At 38.9% G+C, this 17044-nt stretch overlaps 1 long non-coding RNA gene across 6 annotated transcripts; it reads left to right on the top strand.

Moving 5' to 3' along the window:
• The first annotated feature begins 6813 nt into the window (after nt 1-6813).
• Nucleotides 6814-11853, top strand: LOC127095984 (uncharacterized). Of its 6 annotated transcripts, none has more exons than XR_007792698.1 (8): nt 6814-7819; nt 7929-8210; nt 8411-8497; nt 8587-8855; nt 8956-9354; nt 9433-9622; nt 9724-11146; nt 11372-11853. It is a non-coding gene; the product is annotated as an uncharacterized LOC127095984 (long non-coding RNA). The 6 variants fall into 6 exon arrangements; XR_007792696.1 differs by having other exon boundaries at nt 7929-8497; nt 8956-9230; nt 9310-9354; XR_007792699.1 differs by having other exon boundaries at nt 7929-8497; nt 9724-10052; nt 10560-11146.
• The last annotated feature ends 5191 nt before the right edge of the window (nt 11854-17044 follow it).

The raw sequence follows: 17044 nt of genomic DNA, 5'->3' as shown, positions 1-17044 counted from the left end.
TTTCGATTCATTCTCTTTTTCTCTATTGGCTAGAAGTTGACGTGTAAATAATTTAGGTCCATATATTCTTTTGGAGAAGGGGGCCATGGTTGCAGTGAAGTTTTAGCGCTTGGAGATCATCAAGAAATATGTACAAAAAGCTTCTTAATATGACCTATTTTTATCAGTGGGGGTCAGAAGGTTCAGTCAAACACCTTTGATACTTCTAGCGCTAATGGTGGCATCAACATCATCCGGACGCTCGACCTTCATAGAAGCTTCGAACGTGGCATTGAGCTATAATTGAAGTAGCCAGAAAGATCCAGCCAGTAGTACGCTGTCCTCGGGTTGGATTTTCCCTAAGGCTTCAGTGGCTTCTCTTAAGGATTCATATAGTGAGCCTAAAATTAGCTGGCTCAGGCAGACGTATTTTCCCTCATGCAGTTAGTTGGCAAGAGTCAAATTCCGCTCCCCCACTTTTATAAATCTACAACAAAATATGTATCTGAATAACCACAGTGCAAGAAATGTAATATGTTCTTCAGTAGTGACTTCAGCGGTACTAGTAACGTGGTAGGTTACGTAATACCTACTGAAGTCAGCACAATTATTGTCGAAATCAATGTTATCTTCGTCGCTTTCATTAGGGTTAAAATTGTTGCCAGCGGGGTGAAGGCCGGTAATGGCCGCCACGTCGAAGGGCGTGGGTATCAATATTCCACAAGGAAGTTGAAAGGTGTTCGTGGGGCTTTCCCAATAGTATAGGGATACGACCAACATGTTTTGACAATATGCCAGACCGTTTCTCGACAGTTGGATCAAGTTGAAAATACCTCTCTCCTTCTAGATTTCAATCATTTTGGTTTCTATCTTTTCTAACCAAAAGATATCGTCATCATGTTTTTTGGTTAGGGGAGCTAAGCAAAAAGCTCACAAAGTAGTAGTCATGTATTCTAGATTCATGGGTCCCTTAATGCTAACTAGAGGTTTTATCCTATGATAAGCAGGGGAAAAATCTCTAAGCTTAGTAAGTTCTTCAGAAGGGTCATGCATAGGACCCATAAGGGCATGAGTTGTTCCAAAAATAGTGAAAAGAATGAGTACCTGAGATTTATCAATGCGTAGCTTTTCCTCGTAGTTTGGAGGTCCAAGAATGTATTCTTGATTTCCAACACTGTAACGCAAGGAATCATGTTGGCCATGGGAATTGGACCTTTGGCCGTTTTAGTGTTCTTTGTTGAAGCCATTGTTGACAAATTGAGAAATTCTGGGAAAAGTTGGAAGAAAAAAAGTTTTCCGAGTAAGAAGCTAAGGAAGATAGAGGAAAATAGTCATAAATGAAGGAAACATTATTTATAGTTGGGAATATAAAAACTCTTTAGTTTTCACTTTTGACAAATGGTGCAAAACAGGTGGCACGTGTCGTTCCCCCAGAGGAAGGATCGAAATGAACTGCTGCACAAAACCATGCTACCCTACAAAATTGGAGCCATGATGAGTAGAGTTATGGGATAATGGGAAGCACACATTTTCAAGGTGACGATTGAAAGAAATGTCATAATGATGGTGACGTCAAAACCACTAGTCGAATATGTAAGAACAAGATTCTATGTCTACAATTCATCTCTAAGGTTTTGATGATAACAAAGGATGAAATAAATTGGTACCCTAACATAATTTATCTAAGTGTGCAGGACTCTAATTGAAAAAGGGGCAGATATACATACATATGATATTCACGTAAGTCCAAAATGACAACTTAGAAGTTAGTCAAGCAGAGGTTCTGACTCTGAACAAAAGAAAGTGCACAAAGTTCTATGTAGAGAGAAGAATCAGATGCTCTGAATCTGAACAGTGCACTCAAGGATCTGATGACTTTACACTCTGGAGAAATCACTATCAGAAAGACATCAAGAATCTCTGAAGTCAATCAACCTTCAACAACTATCTGAAGATAAACACGCTGAACAGGAACATCTGAGCTCAGCGTACTCTAACTCAGAACGATCACCAAGACTTAGCTACAAAGTCTTCCGTTTTTGGTATGAATCTATTTTTGGAAGAGAGTTAACACACTCTAAAATTTCTATGGAAAGGACAAAGAGATTAATGACATTAAAAGTCCATCATCACCAAGATTGCCTCAACTAACGATCTCCTCATCAAATCTCTATATAAAGGATGAATCATCTCCATACAAGACACGAAGCATACAAGAATACTGCAAACAATTCATAAATCTCTTTCACTCTTGTTCATTTTTATTTCATACGAGTTGTTGCTCTAAGTTTGAAATATCTTTGTTCTTATATTGTGTAACTACTGCTTACCTAGAAGCACTAAGCACGTGACTATATTTTCATTACTTGCTGAATATTCCTCAAGTGACTTGTGAAGTCTGTAAACTTGAGAAGGCTAAGAGATCTTTATCTTCTTAGACGCTCTTTGTGTAATCTTTCGAAATTAGTGGATTAAGTCCCTGTAAAAGGCGAAATCACCTTCGCCGGGTGGACTGGAGTAGCTTTGAATTTCAAGCGAACCAGAATAAATTCCTGTGTTGTTAGCCTTATTTTTTCACGTGTGTTTTATTTGCAAAAGTTTTTATTATCTGTGAAAACAATTCAACCCCCCCTTCTTGTTTATCTCTACCTTCAATTGGTATCAGAGCTTCGGCTCTGTTATTGATTTTCTAATCAAACACTTAACAATGTAGAGAGATCCAGCGTGAGAAAAACATTATGGCCAACACTAATGAAAGAGGCAGTTACAATGCCAAACCTCCTGTTTTTTATGGAGAAAAGTTTGATTGTTGGAAATATAGAATCGACCGTTTCTTTCTGGGTTATGATGCTGACCTATGAGACACAGTTATTATTGGCTATGTACCTCCTGTATATGGTGTCGGTATTGCTATTGCCAGAAACAAGATGACTGATGACCAGAAGCGTGATTTCAAAAATCACCACAAAGCCAGAACAATATTGTTGAATGCCATTTCCTACAATGAATATGAAAAGATCACCAACAAGGAAACTGCTAAAGAAATACTTGACTCCTTAAAGATGACCCACGAAGGCAACTCACAAGTTAAAGAGACAAAGGCTCTGGCTCTAATTCAGAAATATGAAGCCTTCGAGATGGAGGACGATGAAGCTATAAAGGTAATGTTTTCTAGATTTCAAACTTTAATTGCAGGACTTAAGGTTCTGGACAAAGGCTACACAACTGCAGATCATATCAAAAAGATTGTCAGAAGCTTGCCAAAGAAGTGGAGACCTATGTTCACTACATTGAAACTATCAAAGGATCTGAACAACATAAGCTTGTAAGAACTCGTCAGCTCCCTCAGGAGTTATGAGATAGAACTTGAGGAAGATGAGCCCCAAAAGAAAAAAAAAATTGTAGGTCTGAAGTCCAAATCTGAGAGATGCAAACCAGAAAGGGACAAAGCCCTCCAAGGTGAAGAAGAAGATAATAAGGACCCTGAAAAGGATGATTATGATGATGAAGAAGAGTTATCCCTTCTAACCATAAGAGTAAAACAACTCTGGAGAAAAAGGAATAACAACTTCAGAAGACCAAGACCAAAGGGAGATCGCTCAAAATTAACCTCCAGAGGAAAATCAAACAAAGAGGTAACATGCTATGAATGTAAAGAACCAGGTCACTATATAAACGAATGCCCAAAGCTTATGAAAGAAAGCTCCAGAAGGGAAGGATTCAAGAAAAACTCCTTCAAAACTAAGAAGGGACTCATGGCCACCTGAGATGACTCTGAATTTGATGCCTCAAAATCAGACTCTGAAGAAGAACATGCAAATGTCGCATTCATGGCTACCACATCTGGAAGCTCATCATAAAAAGAATCTGGTCCTGAAGAGGTATTTTCTGATCTTTCTCGCTCTGACCTTGAATCTTGCTTATATGAATCTCTAAGATCATATCGGAAACTTCGAAAAAAGTTTAAAGCATTAAAAAGGGTTCTTGAAGGAACCATTGAAGAATGTGATAAACTTGAGATAAAAGTTAAGATGACATTCTGATTTTGGAAAGAGAACAAGAATCTTCAAATAAACAATGTTTAAAACTTGAAGAGGCTTTATGTCAATCCCCACAAACTTCTAACACAATTATATATGAATATGAAAAGGTTTTTCAAAAGTTTCTGAAAAATGGGATAGAAAGAAGCAGAATGGCCTCTATAATTTATGGAGTCAGTCAGAATAAGAAAAAAGGAATAGGATATGATTCTGATGAAGACAAACACATGTCTTCTACAGATGATAAACCTAAATCCCCATTTTCTTATCACTACACACATGCACAAACACAAAATTTTACTAATGCTAGAAAACCAAAAGTTTCAGAAACTCTGGGAGAACTAATCACAAAGGACCCAAAAGATTATAGGTACCAAATGATAAAATAGTTTATGTTGCAGATATCTTATGCAGTAGAGTTAAGACACCAATCATGGTACCTGGACTCTGGATGCTCGCGACACATGACGGGAAGAAAGCATATGTTCCAAAGCCTGGAACTTAAAGATGATGGCTTCATAGGTTTTAAAGGAAATCAGAAAGGAAGAATCAGAGGCTCCAGAACTATTGGTAATGGAACTCTTACCTCTATATCTGATGTTCTCTATGTAGAAGTATTAATGCATAACCTGTTATCAATAAGTCAATTAAGTGATAACGGGTATGATATAATCTTCAATCAAAAAACATGTAAAGCAATTAATCAGAATAATAGAACAATTATATTCACTGGCAAGAGGAAAAACAACATTTACAAGATTAATCTTTCAGATTTAAAAGATCAAAATGTAAAATGTTTAATGTCTTAAAATGAAGAGAAATGGGTATGGCATAGACGCTTGGGTCACATCAGGATTTCTCAGCTGAATAAACTCGAGTTAGTCAGAGGTCTACCTAAACTGAATTTCTCTTCAGATGCTCTGTGTGAGGCATGTCAGAAAGGAAAATTTTCAAAAACTTCTTTTAAAAAGAAAAATGTTGTTTCTACCTCTAAGCCTCTAGAACTTCTTCACATTGACATGTTTGGACCTGTTAAGACAACTTCAGTCAATGGAAAAAAGTATGGACTGGTCATTGTCGTACCTCGGGAAAATGAGAACACGACTTAAGCGAAGCGCGATCGCACGCTCGCAATGATGAACTGAACAGAGTCACCACCGAACTTTATTTATTCCTAAAAAGGAAAGGGGAAATATCGATAAAACCTAAGGCAAAACGATAATGATTATGGTCGTCGCAACCAAATCAGAGTTCGGGAGTCGATTATGCAAGGGGAAGGTATTAGCACCTCTCACGTCCATTGTACTCAACGGGAACCATTAGGTCAGTTGTGCGCGTTAATGTTAGTTTGAAATGTTAGGCTTTTCAAGTTATTAGGTGGGAAAGAAAGAATAGAAGAGAGAAGAAATGTTTTTGGATTTTTGACGAAGGACTAAACCTAAGTTTTTTATTAGTGGGCCTGACAAGATTTACAAATCCTGCTCCTACGTATCTTAATAAAGAAGTCAAGGCTTACGTAGTTCTGGGTAGAAAAATGTTTGTTTATTGGTCGATTTTAGCGAATGCTACTTTGTGTCAAATCGACGAAAAGATTGTTGGACTACCCAAAACAGGTGGAGAAACATTGCCTTGCATTGTTTGAAACAAAGTACCTTTTGTTTGAGAAAAAGTTTGAAGGGTTAATCGCACGGCAGCGAGAAAAAAAATTTGATTGGTTTGATCTGTTTTGAATAATGGCGAGAACTTGGATAAGCGAGATATCCATCTCGAATCCTAGCCTCAGGAGTTTGTGGTATCCACCACGTTCCATTTCCATCTTATTTGCAAAAGTATTTAATAAGGATTAAGTGTTTTTGAATTTGATTGAGAAAGGGTTTGAAGAAACCGCATTGACAATTTTAGACGATGGCGAGAGCTAAGATAGGCGAGACATCCACCTCGAATCTTAATCTCAGGAGTGCGTGGTATCCACCACGTTCCATTTCCATCTTTATTGAAAGGTGTTTAGATAGGAATTAAGTATTTTGAGTTTTTGTTGTGAAAATGGCTCGATGTTGGAGCAAGCATTTGATGAGCGATTGAGAAAGATTTGAATGAGTGTTTGAGTGAAACAGAATAGGTAAATTTGGATGATGGCGAGAGCTAAGATAGGCGAGGCATCCACCTCGAATCCTAGTCTCAGGAGTGCGCGGTCTACCACGTTCCATTTCCATCTTTATTGAAAAGGTCTTAAATATGAATTAATATTATTTTTTTTTATTATGAAAAATGGCTTGACGTTGGATCAAGCATTTGATGAAGTTTTTGAAAGAAATGGAATAAAATAGGAAGAAGAAATGGATTGATTTGTTTATTGAGAAAATACTCGACGTTGGATCGAGTCGTATTCTTGATCTTTTGGAAATGGTTGATTTTATTCTTGTGTTAGTAGCTAACTAAACAATCAAACAAATAAAGAAATGAAAAGCAGTAAAATTATTACACATCGGGGGAGTGGGGTACATTTTGTCAAATGGGGATTCAAAGTACTGAAATGATTAAATTGGGCCCAAACAACAAATAATGCAATGTATGAGTGTATGTGCAAAAGAACTGTCTCATTGTAAGAAAGCCCAAGAGTAAGCTATGTGAGGTTGATGGCGATGCCTAAAAGCAATTGACTTACAAAGGTATTTGAGCATGGGCTCGACATTGAATCGAGAAAAGTGTGATTCTAGTGGTTTAAAGCGGTTTTGAATGGATGATGAAATTAAAGGAAACCAAACTTGTGTTATTAAGTGATAATGAAACTATGAGTGTATGAGAAATCATAATAAAACATAAACATGAAAAAAATTGAATGCTAAAAGAAACAAAATGCTATATATGGGTATTGAACCCACTACCTCGAGGAAGGCAAGATAAACCTTCCTCCACTTGGCCATGGACAACCAGTTGTTACTGTAACAGCCACTCAAATACATAAACAAAGAATAAATAAATAACCAAATTAAAAAAAAAGTATTAAATGGGCTCTGAATGTCCCTAAGGCCCATCAGGGCGCAGCAAGTTAAAAAGAAATAGACGTGTGGTCGCCCCACAAAGCCCAAAAGGCGGGCGGATCCAAACCGGGTTATCCGAATCCACAGGCTCGATCCAGTTTAACCTTTCACCTTCCGCAGGAAAACACGTGGGGGACAGGAATCTTCCATCCCAAAAGTCACATGCATTGACAGAGAAAAGAGACTTAACAACCTAGGGAGGAACACCACAAAGGCGGCCTCGGGCAGTGGAAAAGGTGTTATCCACGGTAGCCTTAACTTAAAACAAAAAGCTTTGATAACGATGAAAACAATAGAAAGAACCTAGAAAAACGAAGGAAATTAAAAACCACAAAATACACGTCTGCTTCTCATAGAAACTGAGATTCCTTTCTAAAAAAAATGAGTTTTCTCCTTCCCACAGTTGCAAATACCGAAGGTCTAGTAGCAATGATGGCAATGGAAATCAGATCGAACAGAAAAGGGGAAAGACAAATTCGAAGCTAGACCAAAATACTTCTCACTCTTTATCAACAGTCAAGCAAGAATTAATACCAGTCACGAGTAAATCGAGTGCCACACATATGATCAGAAAAGAAAATTTACCAGTTATAAAAGGGTTGAACGGCGATTGGACTGGTGACGCTTGGATCTTTCGCTCTTTCGTTGATCGATTCCACTCCGGTGCGCTCGCTCGTCTACTTTGCCTTCAGAATAAGCTTCGTCCAAACACCGGCAAGATGAAGCTCTAGGGTTCTCTCTACAGAACGCCTCCTCCAGGTTCTTTAGACTATGTCTCCTTTTAATTTCCTTAGGGTTTTTTCTCTTTATCGTATTGAATTTTTAGGGGTTTCGGCCGCTATCTAACCTTTTTCTTTTTTATCATCAGTATCTGCCTCCACCCTTCTTAAAATTAGGGTTCTACTTCTTATAGTTGCCAACAAAATGGAGATAAAACTGTTGTCAGAAAACATGAGGTGGACTTCCCAATTCATCCCTCCATCATGGTTTGTCGTCACGCCCTTGCTTCAATGGTATTGGTGGAGCGGGTATGTACGGAAGTGGATTTAGAATTGCCAGCTGTGCGAAGTTGCTTTTTTCTAAACCTGTGTGGTCCCTCCTCCCACTCTTCATCCTACCCTTCACCTTACCCTTTTACTGCGGGTAACAGGTAGAGTCACTATTGTAAATTGATAACTTGAAAATCTCAAGTATTGCAAAGTCCATTTGGTTATGACTTAGTCAGTTTCAGGACGGTTGCATGACTTTGTAACAATTTGACATTATTTGTTGTTGTTTTGGCATGACAACTGCACGGTTTTGTTGATTTCACCTGCCACTGCTACGGATTAATGGGCATTTTTTAACTAGCTTGTTTGGAGACGAAGTGCTGCAGAATTGGCGTTGTTGGGCTATTGAAATGCAGACTAGTTTAGGAACCTCATGGCATAACAAATGGTGAGCTTCTTGATCTTTTGCTCATGCCTTTCCTGTGTGTTACGGAGTTGGTGAACTTATGTAGAATTATTGTAATTGATTTTATGCAGGATTTTGAGTCGTGACATATTCTTGTGAGCTACATCCTTAGAAACTTGTACTGTGCAACCAGTCCCTTGATGCAGATACATCAACCACATTAACTTTTTCAGAGTATACTCTTTGTTCTACAAAAGAACCAATATTTGTTGGCTAGCTGCCGTGATCACCAGCAGTTGTTGAGGACAAATTAGACAAAAGATGCAAAGATAATAGTAGCTTGCTCAGCAGGGGGAACAATGAAACCGACACCAAATCTGCCAGAAGGTCAACAATCTAGGTATTAAATCATCTCTCCCTCTTTCTTTCATCTTCTCCCTTCTCTCTGGTTTTCGATTTTGTTCACATATGTTGTAAGAATAATATATGGTCCAAAACAGGTTGGCAACAAATCAGTCTGTTTTTGTATTGGGATTTTCTTGAAGCAATCTCGGCTGAAGTCTTCAGGTACTTGTGGTATTTATTGCATCTCTCGTTGAAAGAACCCAACGTCCGTGAGTTGGAAATTGGCCTGTTAGAATCAGATTTTGTGACAAATCAAACTGAACCTGCATATGTTCTCGCCCTCTATGGTGGTAATGGTCTGCTGTCATGATTGTTGAAAGGAACATTGGGAGCTACTTCTGACTTGTCGGTTATTGGAGAAGCAAACATGGTTAGAACCTTTGCTCATCCTTGACCTATCACCTTGATTCTCCTTTGAACCATAATAGCGACTTGTATTGTTTGGACAGTTTCGGTTGAGTAGAAAAAAAACAAGCGGTTTGGGATGAACACTGGTAAGGTTCTCCTTTCTAAATTGTTTGACATTGGAAGAATTGATGTGTTTGGTGGTTTGAAATGAGCTGTTATTGCAGGAGGATATTGCGTCGTGCTAAGTTTTTTTGGATGACGCCGGCAAGCACAGTGTCTCCTTGGCAGCAAGAGCATTCCATCCACTTTTCCAGCCGCTTGATAAACACTGAATGTATCTTGGATTGACAGTAAACCAGGAACATAACCTTCATACCAAGATTCCCAGTTACGTTTCATACCCAGCAGTAATAGGTATTTGAGATAACTTTGTTGATTTTTTTTGGAAAAATGCCCTTCTCAGTTCCAATTTCTTCTGCTTGTGATGTGCCATTTAATAATTCTTCTGATATCAGCTGGCAGTGGGCATCCATTAGACCAGCTCTTATTTCTATCTGGCCAACAGCACGGAGCATGCTCTTTTGAGTTCGACGGTCTTTTTCAAATTCAACTCAAGCTACTATGTGAAGCGAAGACTGTTTTACAAAGCCCAAACACATCAGAGAGAAATGGATGGTTCGCCACCGGAATTTCTCAAATCAAATCTCTGGTTGAAATGGTTCAGTAGCATGGTTTAACGTTTATAGTTAATGGACTAGTGTGCATTTCATTTGGCTTATTTGGAAACCAAAACCTGTAGGATCGAGGTAGGCAGCATGGACATGTTCAAAACCATTATGAGAAGGTAAATCATTTGGCTTGATCTCAGTATTTGATACCGAAGCTTCGGGCAAACCATGAACATACGAAGGCAAATTCATGGCATTTTCAGAAGTGCTTGAATGAACTTGCTGTGTGTTAACAGTTTCCAGATCAGTAAATCCATCCCAAGCATGGGATACCCTCGGTTTTGTTTTTTCAACTTCAACATTGTCTAGTGGTGGAGGCAAACATTGTGATAAATTGAGTCCGTATTGTTGAATAGCTTGTGTTTGGACACAATATATCTGGACCAGATGGTCTCTATTCGGTAAACTATCACTAGTTCCGATAAGGCTTAATATAAGCATTGTGACTATGAACTCGGAAATATAATTCGCGCGAGTAGCAGTTGGATTATGTATGTTGAAACTTGTGCATCATGATTTTCCATGGGTTATGATGTAGCAGTGTTAATTGATGCAAAATGTTGGCAATGTTGCAGGATGTTGGTTCATGTTGGTGATGTTGCAAATGCTGCTGGTGATTGCAGGTATTGGTTGTGGTTGGAGAGGCGAATACTTTGGCATCAAGAAGCTTCCCAATATCAGGTCCATGACAGACAGGGAGAAAATGCAATGCTCAGGAGTTGTGATGCAGTTGAAAAGAATGGGTAGTAGGCCAAGGGTTGCATTTGAAACCTTTGAGAAATCCTTTCCACAACCTTCGTCTGCTGCCGCATCAAAATTCAAATTGAGGGAGTTGGACCAGGTATAACACAAGAGTATTTCTTGTCTGAGCACCACATATCAAATAATTTTCGTGACAATCCACTCTGAAGTCCACCGGGGCTCGCCATCACCACAATTGGTCCTACGTCTTTGAAAACATCAATGTTGCTCATTGCCGATATGTGCTTAAAGGAAAACGGATTTGACTTTGCATTCCGAATCCAGGCATTGCCGATATTGCCGTAACATCAGGCATAACACCAATATAAGCAATTGACAACTGAACAAACCATTTAAGAGACGAATCAACGTTACAAACATTGAGACGAAGATTGTCATTAAACACAGGTTTCCTTCCACCTCCATTGATAGTCTTCGTAGAAACAGCATTCTCAGGATTACTCGTCAGGTAAATTTAGCATAAACATCTTGCTTATGGTTTATGCAAATGTTCTGAATACCCCTAGGTTGACGTATGTAAAAAATCAAATACTCTAAGACATTCATCGGCATTTGACATGATAGTTATGTCTGAATCATTGTAATCTTTTTTTTTGGGATTGCTATGAATTTCCTGCTACAACTTGTTGTTGGTGCCATGTTCGACTGACATTATTGCCTTGTGAATTGGTAGGTTTGTTAATGGAAAGCCGTAGGCTTGGTTTCTTGGTGCGCCGGCTAATGAATAGACTTGGAGGTGTATCATGGCATGGTGGTATGGTTGCAAGTGTGCAGACTTTCTTCTGCCAATCTCAGGAAAGAGATAGACGGCTTAAGGTTTACCCAAGTTTCCATTGCGAGAGACCCTTGTCTTGTAAGTAGTCTCAACTTCTCGGAGTGTAGCGATGCATTTACGAATGCTGGATGGAGCTAAGAAAGTGGATGAAGAAGAAGAGATTGAAAGCGTGAGGTTTTGGGTTATAGACACTTTGGATGGGAAAAGAGGAGAGTGGGAGCGTGAATGTAGTGTGTTTGTGAATAGCACCATTAGACAATTCGCTGAGCAAATTAGTCTTCTTTTTTATTTGCTTCAGCTTCTCTCTACATTCCCCTCTTCTGATAAGCTGACAAGGGTAACATATAAGTATCTTTAATGCATATTTTCAGATTAGCCGATCCACACGTGATAAAGTAAGGTTTTTTTTTTATAAATGATTCCTATATTCTTCATTACTGCAACAATTATGTGGGCTACTCATTACCAAAATAAGCTTAGCCGCAGCATCAATGTCGTTAAACTTGAAGTGCAAGCTCAATAAAAGGATCATAAAATTGATAAGAGTGTCGGACATAAACCGATGTAACTCTGTCAACATGCCATTATAATTCCATCATTTCAATTCCCAAACCAATCATTTCTAGCATATGTGAAATGATCACAATGGGGTGCGCATCAACCACTACCCCAATCAGTGGCATTGATTCAATCAAACACGAACCTTTCAAAGCCAACTAAAACCTCACGTAAGCCTTAAGAACAAAGTTAAATACCAAAGTATATGGTTTCAACACAATCTTCTATTGCGCTTTGTTAACCTTCAATCAAAATAAAAATCGCGAACCTTAGACAGATGATTCGATACAAGATGTGTTCCAATTTCTGCCTTTGCACTATGAATAATAATCAAGGACAAAGATTGCACAGATGGCACAAACCCTTTCTGAAATATTAACCTAAGTATAACCGATGCAGGTGATGCCATTTGCATTCAAAATATGATTTGAAGAATAACACAACTGAACAATAACTTGATTCAATAATTGAACATCAAGGTAACCATAGAGTCTTAAAATCATGAACAAGTTTGATTCAAAAGCACAAAAAGGTATTATGTTAGGATATTCATAGTGCTCTAAGGGCTACAAAGTATACAATATAGAAACCAAAATTATGGAAGAATCAATACATGTCAGATTTGATGATAAGCTTGACTCTGAAAAGTCAAAGCTAGCTGAAAAACTTACATATCTGGAGATAACTCTTGCATGTTCTCACAAAAAGACTAAAGAATCTGAGGAAGTTGAAAAGAAAAATCCAGAAACGATTGAAATCTCAACTATCCAGAAAAGATCAAGAAATCGTCCAAACATCTCTGAAGATTTTATTCTGGGAAACAAGGATGAACCTATCAGAACAAGGTCTACATTCAAAGTATCCGAGAAACCCCTCTGGGATTAGTGTCTATGATTGAGCCTACTTCCTGTGATGAGGCTCTTCAAGACAATGACTGGATTCTTGCAATGGAAGAAGAACTTGATCAATTTTCAAAGAATTACGTCTGGGATCTGGTACCAAGGCCAAAAGGAACCCACGTTATTGGAACAAGATGGGTATTCAGAAACAAACTAAATCAAAAAGGAGAAGTGGTCAGAAACAAAGCACGTTTGGTAGCAAAAGGCTACAGTTAACAAGAAGGCATTGACTACAACGAAACCTTTGCTTTGGTCGCCAGGTTAGAATCTATTTGCTTGCTTGTATCATTCGCTGTAAATCATTCCATCAAATTATATCAAATGGATATCAAGAGCGCATTTCTAAATGGTTATATCTCATAAGAAGTGTATGTTCACCAACCTCCAAGTTTTGAAAACCCTAAATTTCCAGAACATGTTTTTAAACTGAAAAAATCTTTGTATGGTCTAAAACTAGCTCCTAGAGCTTGGTATGAAAGACTAAGCACCTTTCTTCTGGAACATGATTTTATTAGAGGAAAGGTTGATTCTACACTTTTCTATAAAAACATTAGAAATGATCTCATGATATGTCAGATATATGTTGATGATATGATTTTTGGTTCAGCTAACCCCTCTGTTTGTCAAGAATTCTCTGAGTTAATGCAGGCAGAATTTGAAATGAGTTTGATGCAAGAACTAAAATTCTTTATGCAAGAAATTTGAAATGTCAGAATGCAAACCAGCAAAGACACCCATGTATCCAACCTGCATTCTGGAGAAAGAAGAAGTAAGTCAAAAGGTTTGTCAGAAGCTCTATCGTGGTATGATAGGCTCTCTTCTCTATTTGACGGCTATACGACCAGCTATTCTTTTCAGTGTATGTCTCTATGCCAAATTCCAATCGAATCCAAGGGAATCTCATTTAACAGCGATTAAGAGAATCCTAAGGTATTTGAAAGGAACACCTAACCTTGGCCTGATGTATGAGAAAACATCAGAGTATAGGCTCTCTGGATATTGTGATGCAGATTATGCCGGAGACAAAGTGGAACATAAAAGCACATCTGGAAACCGTCAGCTCTTGGGAAACAATCTTATATCTTGGGCCAACAGAAGACAATCAACCATTGCACTCTCTACAGCAGAAGCAAAATATATATCAGCTTCATTATGCACTACTCAGATTCTCTGGATAAAGAATCAACTAGAAGATCTTCAGATATATGAGAGTAACGTTCATATCTTTTGTGATAATACTACTACCATATGTTTAAGTAAGAACCTTATTCTACATTCCAGATCAAAGCACATAGAAATAAAACATCATTTTATCAGAGACTATGTTCAAAAAGGGGTAATTTCTTTAAAATTCATACATACAGACCACCAATGGCCTGATATCTTCATAAAACCCCTTGCTGAAGATAGATTCTCATTCATTCTGAAACATTTAAAATTTGAAAATTGCCCAGAATGAATCAAACGTGTGCTTCTCTGAAATGGAAAAATAAGTCTCTGAACATAACATCTAGTATCTGGATATGACTTTGATACTTCTACCAGTTAGAAGTCATCTAAATCAAAAATCCTCAGAATCAAATCTCTTGGGTTTCTTGAAGATCAGATAGATCAACATGTGGTCTCTCTTACGTCTAACCTTGGATCTTCTAGAAATTGTCTAACACGTAACTCAAGAGACAGACCTTTGATATCTCCTTGATCAGTGTGCTGATTTGTGGATTAGACATCCATCATTAGCTATAATCAATTTCTCCCCTAGCGTGTCAACTCTTTTTCTGTGCCATCATTAATTTATTGTTCCTTTTCCCATATAACATTTTCATTTTGTATGCCTAAACTTATGTATTTATAGTTACCACACTTCACACTTTCACACTTTTCACTCATATCCTACACAAACCTTTGTTCTCTCTCTCTCTCTCTCTCTCTCTCTCTCTCAAGCACTCTCAGCATCTTCAAGTGTTCTTCAACAACTTCAGCTTCTTCATGGATTCCTAGCAACAATCTGTTTACAACTACTCACAACAAATGGAATCAACGGAACAACCTCCAAACTCTTCCCAATAAACCACTACAACAACTGTTGTTGTTTCCACTCCCATCTACAAAGAACCCCATATTTTGGATCGTGAACCCCACATCAATCTTGCCACTCCGTTCGACAAGTTAGAAGTTCTTTGTGAATCATTAGTTGATTTTGAGAACATGAAGAGAAAAAGGATCGGCCTCATTAGTTGGTCAAGGAATTCTGGAGATTTGCAGATTTAGACGACAACTACATTGTATCTTACGTTCTGGGGGTAAAGATCATCATCACCGGAAAAATCCATCACTACCCTTATGAACATGGAGAAGACAGGGGGAAGACGAATTTACAACATCAACCCTAGGGCAAGATACATGTCCTAGGAGATTGTCCCGACCATTTTCAACCAGAACGCTGAGGGTAATTCTTCAAAGAACAAGGAACTTCACCAAAACCTAAGAGTATGGATGAAAATCATTATGGGGACTATTCATCACCGCCCAGCGTCCAACTCGTCAGACTACATCAACACTGACCAGAAGTGTATCCTCTACTGCCTCCACAAAGGGCTCAAGCTGAATATGCCAGCTTTGCTTTTCAAATACCTGAGGGACTCTGTCAAAGACACCAGGAACAACATGAAGCCCAAAATATACATCTCTCTGGGAAGACTGATATTTGACGTTCTAATAGAGAGCGGTTGGGTGGATCATCTGATCCATCACAATCTGATGGAGGATGTCACATTTGACACTAGAAGGCGCCTAAACTCCAGAAACCTCAAGAGCATGGGAATAATAGAAAATATTCTAGTCAAGCCCTCGTTAAACACCTCTTGGGAAGCCTTGAAAGATCAGAGGAAGATACCCAATAGCCTCTACCTCTTCTCAAAGATAGATCTTCCAAAGGTTGTTGCGTATTATCTGTAGGATCTGGCCAACCAAGGAGTCGATATCTCAGACTTCTCTGTGGACTGGCTACTTGAGCATCCACCAAACTTCATGAAGAGACAACGGGAGTCCTCTGAGAAGTCGAAGAAGGCTAAGAGAGAAAATATGGGGGAAACTTTTGCATCTAGGCCTCATGTGCCTCTGGTCTCCTCCTCCTCATCTCCAAGTAAGTCTCTGCCTCTTAACTCTTCGTTTTTACAATTAAGGCAACTAGCTTCTTCCCTTCCTCAAACCTCACCAATTTACACACACTCTGAACCCTCACCCTCCACCACTAAACCCTCTGAAACACCTACTTCTAACCCACCATCACCCCCCTTCAAAAATTTAACCTCTTCACCACCACTCTGCCCATATCTGAGGCCCAAATGTTCAATGAACCCATATCACCACCTTCTTCAACACCTTCATCCCCACCTTACTATACCATCTCCTCCGACTCTAAGCCATCTATCCCACAATCTCCCACTCTGGCTCAACTTCAGGCTCGTGCCCTCTCCACACACAACCAACCTGAACCAGAAACAAACATTCCATCACCCTTTAAACAACCACCAACACCTCCATCTGAACCTCACAATGAATCTCCCTCTGAAAACCCCATCACCCATAACTCTGAACCTCCCATTGAAACCAATCCCTTAACACCAGCACCTACATCTCTTATCCCTGAACCAGAACCTACCTTTCCCACCCTGGAAGAAGCAGTAACCTTATTTGCAGAGTCTTTAGTGGAGAAGATTAGATCATTATCTGAAAACTATGGTATCAGTGATAATCCCTCTACAGTTCGGATTCACTGGAACATAGTGATCAGATGGATGACCTCTGAGGCTTTCAAGCTGAAAAGCCTCTCTGAACAAGTCTGCAACCACTTCATCAGAGAAGCTGGAGAGAGGCTACAGGCACGTCTGGCCAGAGAGGCAGAAGCGAATTCCAGAAGAGAAGCTAAAGAGAATGCTCGTCTGGAAGAAGAGTAAAGAGCAAGAGAAGTTGTAGTGAAGGTTGCTGCTGCTGAAGCTGAAGCAAAAGCAAAGGCTGATGCTGAAGAAGCAGCATGCATAAATGCAGAAGAAGCTGCTAAGGCAAGGAATAATGCAATGACTCAGGGGGAGCAATCCCATTCTGGCTCCTC

This window comes from Lathyrus oleraceus, chromosome 6 (assembly GCF_024323335.1).
Source record: "Lathyrus oleraceus cultivar Zhongwan6 chromosome 6, CAAS_Psat_ZW6_1.0, whole genome shotgun sequence".
NCBI classification, from domain to species: domain Eukaryota; kingdom Viridiplantae; phylum Streptophyta; class Magnoliopsida; order Fabales; family Fabaceae; genus Lathyrus; species Lathyrus oleraceus.
The sequence above is the reverse complement of the archived record's forward strand: the minus strand, read 5'-3'. Positions and strand labels throughout refer to the sequence as shown.